The sequence below is a fragment of the Myotis lucifugus genome, unplaced genomic scaffold (assembly GCF_000147115.1).
Source record: "Myotis lucifugus unplaced genomic scaffold, Myoluc2.0 scaffold_222, whole genome shotgun sequence".
Taxonomy (NCBI): domain Eukaryota; kingdom Metazoa; phylum Chordata; class Mammalia; order Chiroptera; family Vespertilionidae; genus Myotis; species Myotis lucifugus.
The window spans coordinates 1,442,377-1,450,114 of record NW_005871270.1 but is presented as its reverse complement, the minus strand read 5'-3'; the positions used below and the strand labels follow the sequence as shown (position 1 = coordinate 1,450,114).

Here is a 7,738-nt window from a genome sequence, read left to right as displayed (position 1 = left end):
GCGGACTGAAAGTCCCCTGTTCGATTCCCTGGTTCAAGGGCACATGCCTGGGTTGTGGGCTCGATCCCCAGTGTGGGGCGTGCAGGAGGCAGTCGGTCAATGATTCTCTTTCATCATTGATGTTTCTATCTCCCTCTCACCCTCTCCCTTCCTCTCTGAAATCAATAAAAATATATTTTAAAAAAGATATATAAGTTCTTTATACTATTCTTGTAACCATTTGTAAATTTGAAATTATTAAAAAAATAAAAAGTGAAGGTGGTGGTGGATATGTTAATTAGTTTGATTGTGGTAATCACTTCACAGTATCTACATATACCAAAATATCACCTTGTAAACCTTAAATATATATAATTTTTTTTAAAATATATTTTATTGATTTTTTTACAGAGAGGAAGGGAGAGGGATAGAGAGTTAGAAACATTGAAGAGAGAGAAACATCGACCAGCTGCCTCCTGCACACCTCCCACTGGGGATGTGCCCACAACCAAGGTACATGCCCTTGACCGGAATCGAACCTGGGACCTTTCAGTCCGCAGGCCGATGCTCTATCCACTGAGCCAAACCGGTTTGGCAAATATATATAATTTTTATTTGTAAAAAATAAGTAGATAAAAAAGTTTTTTAAAAAGAGGGGCAGTCACGATACTGCTTAACCACCTAAGTGGATTAACCACAAGCCCACCGCCTGGCACAAAAAGAAAATACAAGAAATTCTTTCTTTGAAATAATCAGCTAGGTCTGCTCACTGTGAAAATGGGAATAACATTACTTAAGGACATCCACATTCAACCAACATTAACTCTATGTCTACTATGCACTAGATTTTATGCTGTGTATGGGAGCATTCAAATAAAATAAGGTACATATTTATTAAATGTACAGAGTTATCTGGTAGATGGTGATTTTACAGGCTGCCCTATTATTGCTGTTTTCTGTGTTACATTTCTTCACCCCAACCACATTATAAGCTCTTCAAGTGCAGGCTTAGGATTCCTTTAAATATAAACCCAGTACAGTATTGGACACTTAACAAAATCTGCTAAGATCTGGATAGTATCTATCTAAAGCTTGCAAAAGCATTTTCAAATAGAGGCAGCATAACATATAGTTAAGGGAGCCTTTGAAGCCACACCACTTGAGTATGAATACCACTTACTATTTGTATGTCTTTGAGCAAGATACTAAACCTCTCTGTTTCTCAGTTTCAGTTGTAAAATGAGGGTAATAAGGACTAAATAAGTTAATAGATGCTTTCATTTGATCCTCACAAAAATCACATAAAGCAATGATTTAACACCAAGGAGAAAGTGAAAGTTGAACTCGAGGAAATATTTTTATCTTTAAAGATGAATTATCTGCCTCCTATTGACAGGCAATGACTACCATATGATTAAACATGCTTCCCTGTCAGTTTAAGCTGTTTCTATACTAAGAACCAAATGCATTACTCAAGTGTATAATGTGTTTAGCTCAGTGGCTAAAGCATTCATTTCTTCAGATGGTGTCCGGTCATCTTATCATATGTAGTGTCTGAATCTGAATAGGGAGAAGCTACCATTAAAAGTTATGTGTTTTTTTTCAATATCTAAGATTAGTGAACTCCAAAGAAGGAAGGGTAAATAATGCCAATTTGAAGGCAAGTTTTTTAAAAAAATATATTTTATTGATTTTTTACAGAGAGGAAGGGAGAGGGATAGAGAGTTAGAAACATCGATGAGAGAAACATCGATCAGCTGCCTCCTGCACACCTCCTCCTGGGGATGTGCCCATAACCAAGGTACATGCCCTTGACCGGAATCGAACCTGGGACCCTTCAGTCCACAGGCCGGCGCTCTATCCACTGAGCCAAACCGGTTAGGGCTGAAGGCAAGTTTTACAGAGACTTTCAACCAAAGCTAAAAACTGCAGAGAATTTCAAATGCTATACAGCAGCTTTGACATATATCAATTCACTCATTCATCCATTACATGGAAACTTGAGAACATAACAAAGTCTGCAAAGGTCTGACCATGAACCAATATTTTAAAAAGAAACACAGAGATATTATTTTTGGATATAATTTGGAGTGCTTAGCCTATCCAAGTCCTTAGGCCCACAAAAACCCAAATGTCCCGGGAACAGTAATTTCCAAGTCCACTTTTCAGTTTTGGTGCACTTCAGTCACATTCCCCTCACTCTCAGGCCCCACCTTTTGTATTTGCTTCTTTGTAGCTACCATAGTAACTGGGACCTCAGAATATGATATAAATTAGGGAAACTTGGAAAAGTTTCTGTTCTGTGTTAACAAAGTGAATTCCACTTTGACAGCAGAGCAGGTAACATTAGAATGTTCATCCTAAGGAGAAAGACCACACAAATAGCGTTAAGAAAGCAGTTAAAACTATGAAGTTCCATTTTAAAAAATCTGTCATATTCAACTATTCATATTTTAGTCATTTTTTTGCTTCTTTGAACCCTTCTGTTTCCTCCATAGTCATTTACTTATCCATTTGTTTATTCAGCTAATAATATATTTGTGTACCTCTTCTGTGACAGGCATTATGTTTGCTATGTAGAGAGAGGCCCAAGTGACTTTAAAAAATATACATAAACGAGGACAGCCTCTAGCTAACAGCTAGCTAGAAATTGAGATTCTCAGTTCAACAGTCCTCAGGGAACTGAAATTCTGCCAACAAACAAATAGGCTTAGAAGAAATCCTTTCCTAGTTGAGCCTTCAGATGAGTCCTCAGTCCTGGATGACACTCTGATTTCAGCTTATGAAACACTTTTGGATAACTATATCTCTTTAAATTATGGGCATGTAAAATCTTGATAAAAGTGAAAACTAAATTTAAAAAAAAGAAAGCCCAAGCTATGGAGTAGGAAGGCATGGGTTCAAGTTCTGATTCTACCACCTATCTCTGATGTAGTCTTGAGCAGCTATTCACAAAATGCTATTAGGCTATAAATAGATATAAAAACTTGGTCAATAACATACTATCTAGCTCCAGTCACTGGATTTCAGCTTGAGAGCAAATCTTGATTATCTCTGTTTCCCATATAGGGCTTATAGTTTAGCGTAGATTATACATATATAGTATGTCCTAAATGCAATGACTTAAATCAAAATGTAAAGCATTTGTAGGACAGGGATCTGATTTCATACCCATTACCCTGTCTGCACAAAAGTAAACTGCTCACCTCTTTCTTTTCAAATATCATGTTTTAAAATATATTTTCCTATAACTGAGACATTGCTCCCTGTATTTTGCACATGCTCCTATTATTGTACTTATCACATTGTGATGATGAATTCTAGGCACATTTGAACATAATTCTATATACTTGCTTCCTCCATCACAAGAACTTCAGTTTTGAATAATGCAGGGATTTCAAGTCACTTCTGTTGGATATGATTAGAAAAAAAGGGCAGAGGAGTGGGAATTGAGAAGAGGAAATAGATCAAGCAGAAGCCCAAGCATAGTTTTCCTTTGAAGTACAGCTTTAAGAAAAATGAAGGAACACTGGGGGGTAGGGGAGGCCATGGGATTGTCAAGGGTGGGGGAAAAAAGGAGACATATGTAATACCCTTTGTAATACTTTAAGCAATAAAACTAAAAAAATAAAATAAAATAAAAATTAAAAAAAAGAAAAAAAAAAGAAAAATGAAGGAAGCTGAAGCAAAAGAAACATAGGCTCAAAACTGCCTACCAATAATTGTTAGTGTAGAGGCAACTAAGTTGATGGAGAGGTGACAGCTTTCACTCGTGTGATTCTGAAGCACACTAATATATACTGGTTCTAGTCTGGATCAAGACTATATAACTTGGAGAATTAGAGAGGAATATGAGAAATACTACTACAGTAAACTGGGTTAAACAAATTTTTTCCATTTCAAATATCCCAAGAGACACAGTGGAACTTCAGAGATAACAGTCAATAATTTGTGTCATAAAATCATAACAGCATAAAACATTTGCACAGAGGAATATACCAAAAAGACAAACCCCTTAATAAACATGTTATCTGTAATACAACAAAACAAATATACCATGTTCTTATTGAAACTGAGGAAAAAAGGAAATTTTTTTAGCTTCTAACAAGCAAGGGATGGTAAATGGGAATGAATGATATTTATGCATTATTACAAGTTTAAAATATGTATGTTTTTATATCACTGATATTCTCTTTATGTAATGTTTACTGTTTGATTTTTGTGACTGCAAAAATTACATGTATGAGGCTTTCATTAGTTCTCTCAAGATCACAGTTTCTATCCAATTTTCCCCTTCAGAATTCAGGTTTCTCAAAATGCCTATGATTAGGGAGGGTATAACACACACTTGTCTATCCTTTAGATAGGGATATTATGAGGGGTTTTTGCCCATTTATATGGGCCTTGTACCTAGTTCTGTACTTGGTGTAACACATACCCAATAACTGTGTTACACTAATCTGTTGACCCATTTGCTCAATAAGTAATACTAAGCAAATGGTAGAACAATGGCTAAATACTGACAAGTGGCAGATTTTATACTTCTGTAATGGTATCCAATGCTGCAAAAATCAGTAAATAGGATTTTCCAGAGTTTATATACCCCATTTCCCTGCACAGCTTAGCTGGGTTTCTGGGTCTCTCTTATACCACTCAATCATCTAATTCCTTTTCTCAGAAGATGATACCTAAAAAAAGCTTCAGAAAGCAGAGCCCATTTGAAACACCAGAGAAAGTTACATGTGGTTCTTCCAAGGAGGCTTGTCTAGATGTTTAGGCTGCCACAATTAATTTCCCTACAGACTTAGAAGCTATAATGCAAACAAAAGCATTTTGATATTTTGTGGTCTATAAAGGGTTACCATTTTACCTAAAATATCTAAAAATTCCCTTTAAAAATAACGTAGAATGCTCGCAAAGTTATTAAATGTGATTTTGTTAGGCTACAGGACCAAATTACTTCCCATAGGAGTATTTCTAAAATACATGTGGAAGTGATAATGATGATAAGAATAGCAATTACAATTTATTAAGCAACTACTATGTTTCAAGGAGTAAATAGAATGCTTTACAAACATCTTATTTCTCACAAAAAAATCCTGAAAGGATTCAGTTACACTTTACAGCTAAATAAAATGAAGCTCAGGATGGTTAGAAAATCTGCCCAATATCATACAGTTTTGGGGCATTAAAACCTACACAGTCTGAACAGAGCCTCTGCTCTTAACAGCCATGCTACAGCAGTAGGTGTTTATTTTAAAATTGAAAACATTTCTAAACATAAATCAATAGACAATGTAGTATCAATCTAAAAAATCATGATAGCCCTAGCTGGTTTGGTTCAGTGGACAGAGCGTCGGCCTGCGTACTGAAGGGTCCCAGGTTCAATTCCAGTCAAGGGCCTGTACCTCGGTTGCAGGCTTGATCTCTGGCCCTGATAGGGGCTCATGTGGGAGGCAACCAATCGATGTGTTTTTCTCATATGGAGTTTCTCTGTCTGTCTTTCCCTCTCCCTTCTACTCTCTCTAAAAACCAATGGCAAAATATCCTCTGGTGAGGATTAACAACAACAAAAAACCCCATTATAAATTATCGCTCTTATAATATTCATGTGAATTATAAGTATTATAATTTATGCGAACCTGCAACCTGGGTATGAGCTCTGAAGGGAATTGAACCCACAACCTTTTTGGTGTATGGGACAACGCTCCAACCAACTGAGTCACTGGGCCAGTGCTGTTTTGTTCATTTTATCCCCAGGCTCTGGCCCAGATATGGCCTATGGATTCATGCAAATTATATTCATGAATCCAACTACAGCTCAGACTCATAGTTTTAGGATTTAAACTGCTAGGGCTTGAATCTTTCTCTTACCTAGGAGGCAATAAGAGCTGCCTTTATAGGCAGATCCCTAAACCATTCAATACTGTAATATCTACTGACTGTTCACCATGGGCCATATCTGGGTCAGAGTCTGGGGATAAAATGAACAAAACAGCCCTGGCCCAGTGGCTCAGTTGGTTGGAGCATTGTCCCATACACCAAAAAGGTTGTGGGTTCGATTCCCTTCAGGGCACATACCCAGGTTATGGATTTGATCCCTGGTTGGGGGGGGGAGGGGAAGCGTATGGGAGGCAACTGATAGATATATTTCTCTTACATCAATGTTTCTTTCTCTCTTTCTCCCTTCCTCTCTCTAAAAATCAATAAAAAACATATGCCTAGGTGAGAATTAAGGGGAAAAAAAAGAAATATAAATGAACAAAACAGGTATAATCCCTGCTCTCATGGAGCTTACAGTCCAGTAGAGGAGAGAGTAAATAAGAGGGCAGAGCTACCATATGCAGGTAAACAAGGGGATATAATTTCACATTAGAGAGTCAAGGAAGGCCTTGCTCAGAAAATAATTTGAAGGCTAAGTTGGATTTAGAGTGCGTGTGTAGTGGGAGAAGAGAACAACAACATTTGTAGCAGCCTGCAGCAGGAAAAAAATAGTCCAAAAAATCTAAACATGAACTGTCTTCCTCAGTATCTACATCTACAAATCTTCCAAGAAAGGGGCAAGGGGGAAAAAGATGGCTCTGGAAACATCTAACCATAGCCATTATCCTATAAGTCAGTAAATGATGATTTGGGAAACTTGGACCTAGGGGATCTAGACTATTAAACAAAATATGGGAAAGAGGGGACTAGCTGTTCTGTCACACAACAGCTGCCAAGAAGCAGACCAAATATATAGTCTGAGAAATTTAGAATTCTTTTAAAAAATGCTTATCACTAAAATGCATAGCATCCCATGGGAGGAATTAAAAACTCAGGTATTTAGGTGAACCTTTCATCTCAACTATAACAAAATATAAAAAATGAGAAGTTCAAAATTTCATGTTAAGAATGACAAAATCTTTCTAAAACATAAATCTAATTATGAGATTCTCTTGTTTAAAATTCCTCAATAGCTCATCACTGTTAGGGATAAAGTTCAAACTCTTTAGTATGATCACTGTTTCCGCTTCACTCCCATTTCCTGCTTCCCTGTCTCCATGTTCACACTCCAGTTAAAGAGCAAGTTACCAATATACATCATACTTTTCAAAGAGGATAGAAGAGCCAGCTTAAAGGAACTTCCACTGGCCAGATTGTGACAATTTAAGCATCAAAACTCTTTCAAATGGATGGGCAGATAGATAGTTACAGTTTATTTAAAATAAAATTGTAAAAAGCTATTTATTTATTTATTTATTTAGAAATATTCTAAAACTTTATTATGAAATATTGCATCCAGTGAACTACAGAAAGATTACAAGATGGTCAGTGATAAATATGTTTGTATTTAAGGCACTTCTGTTTCACTGATGTTGGCATAGTGTACTTTTGACAACACTTATTTCAGTTGCAGTAGTTCTCTTTAAAATAACTTCTATGCAAAATAATGTGTGTGTACACACACACACACACACACACACACACACACACACACACACACGAGGCCCGGTGCATGAAATTGTGCATGGGTTGGGTCCCTCGGCCTGGCTGGCGATTGGGGCCGATTGGGGCTGTCTCACTCAGTCCCAATCAGGGCCAATTGGGGCCAGAAAAGAAAGCCCCACCGGAGGTTGGCCACCCCCGGGGAGTTGGTTTTGGGAAACCACTGATCCCCAGGGGGCACCCCCTGGGTTGGGGGTCTCCCCCCCGGGGGGCGAAAAAAAAAAGAAACCCGGTTGAAGGGCCTTTAACTTTTTTTATAAAAAAAAAAAAGGCC

The 7,738-nt window shown here is 37.3% G+C and overlaps 1 protein-coding gene across 5 annotated transcripts in view; it reads right to left on the bottom strand.

Moving 5' to 3' along the window:
- Positions 1-7,738, bottom strand: part of EIF2B3 (eukaryotic translation initiation factor 2B subunit gamma) — a 96,307-nt gene that overhangs the window by 49,003 nt on the left and 39,566 nt on the right. The gene's annotated exons all lie outside the window — the stretch shown is intronic.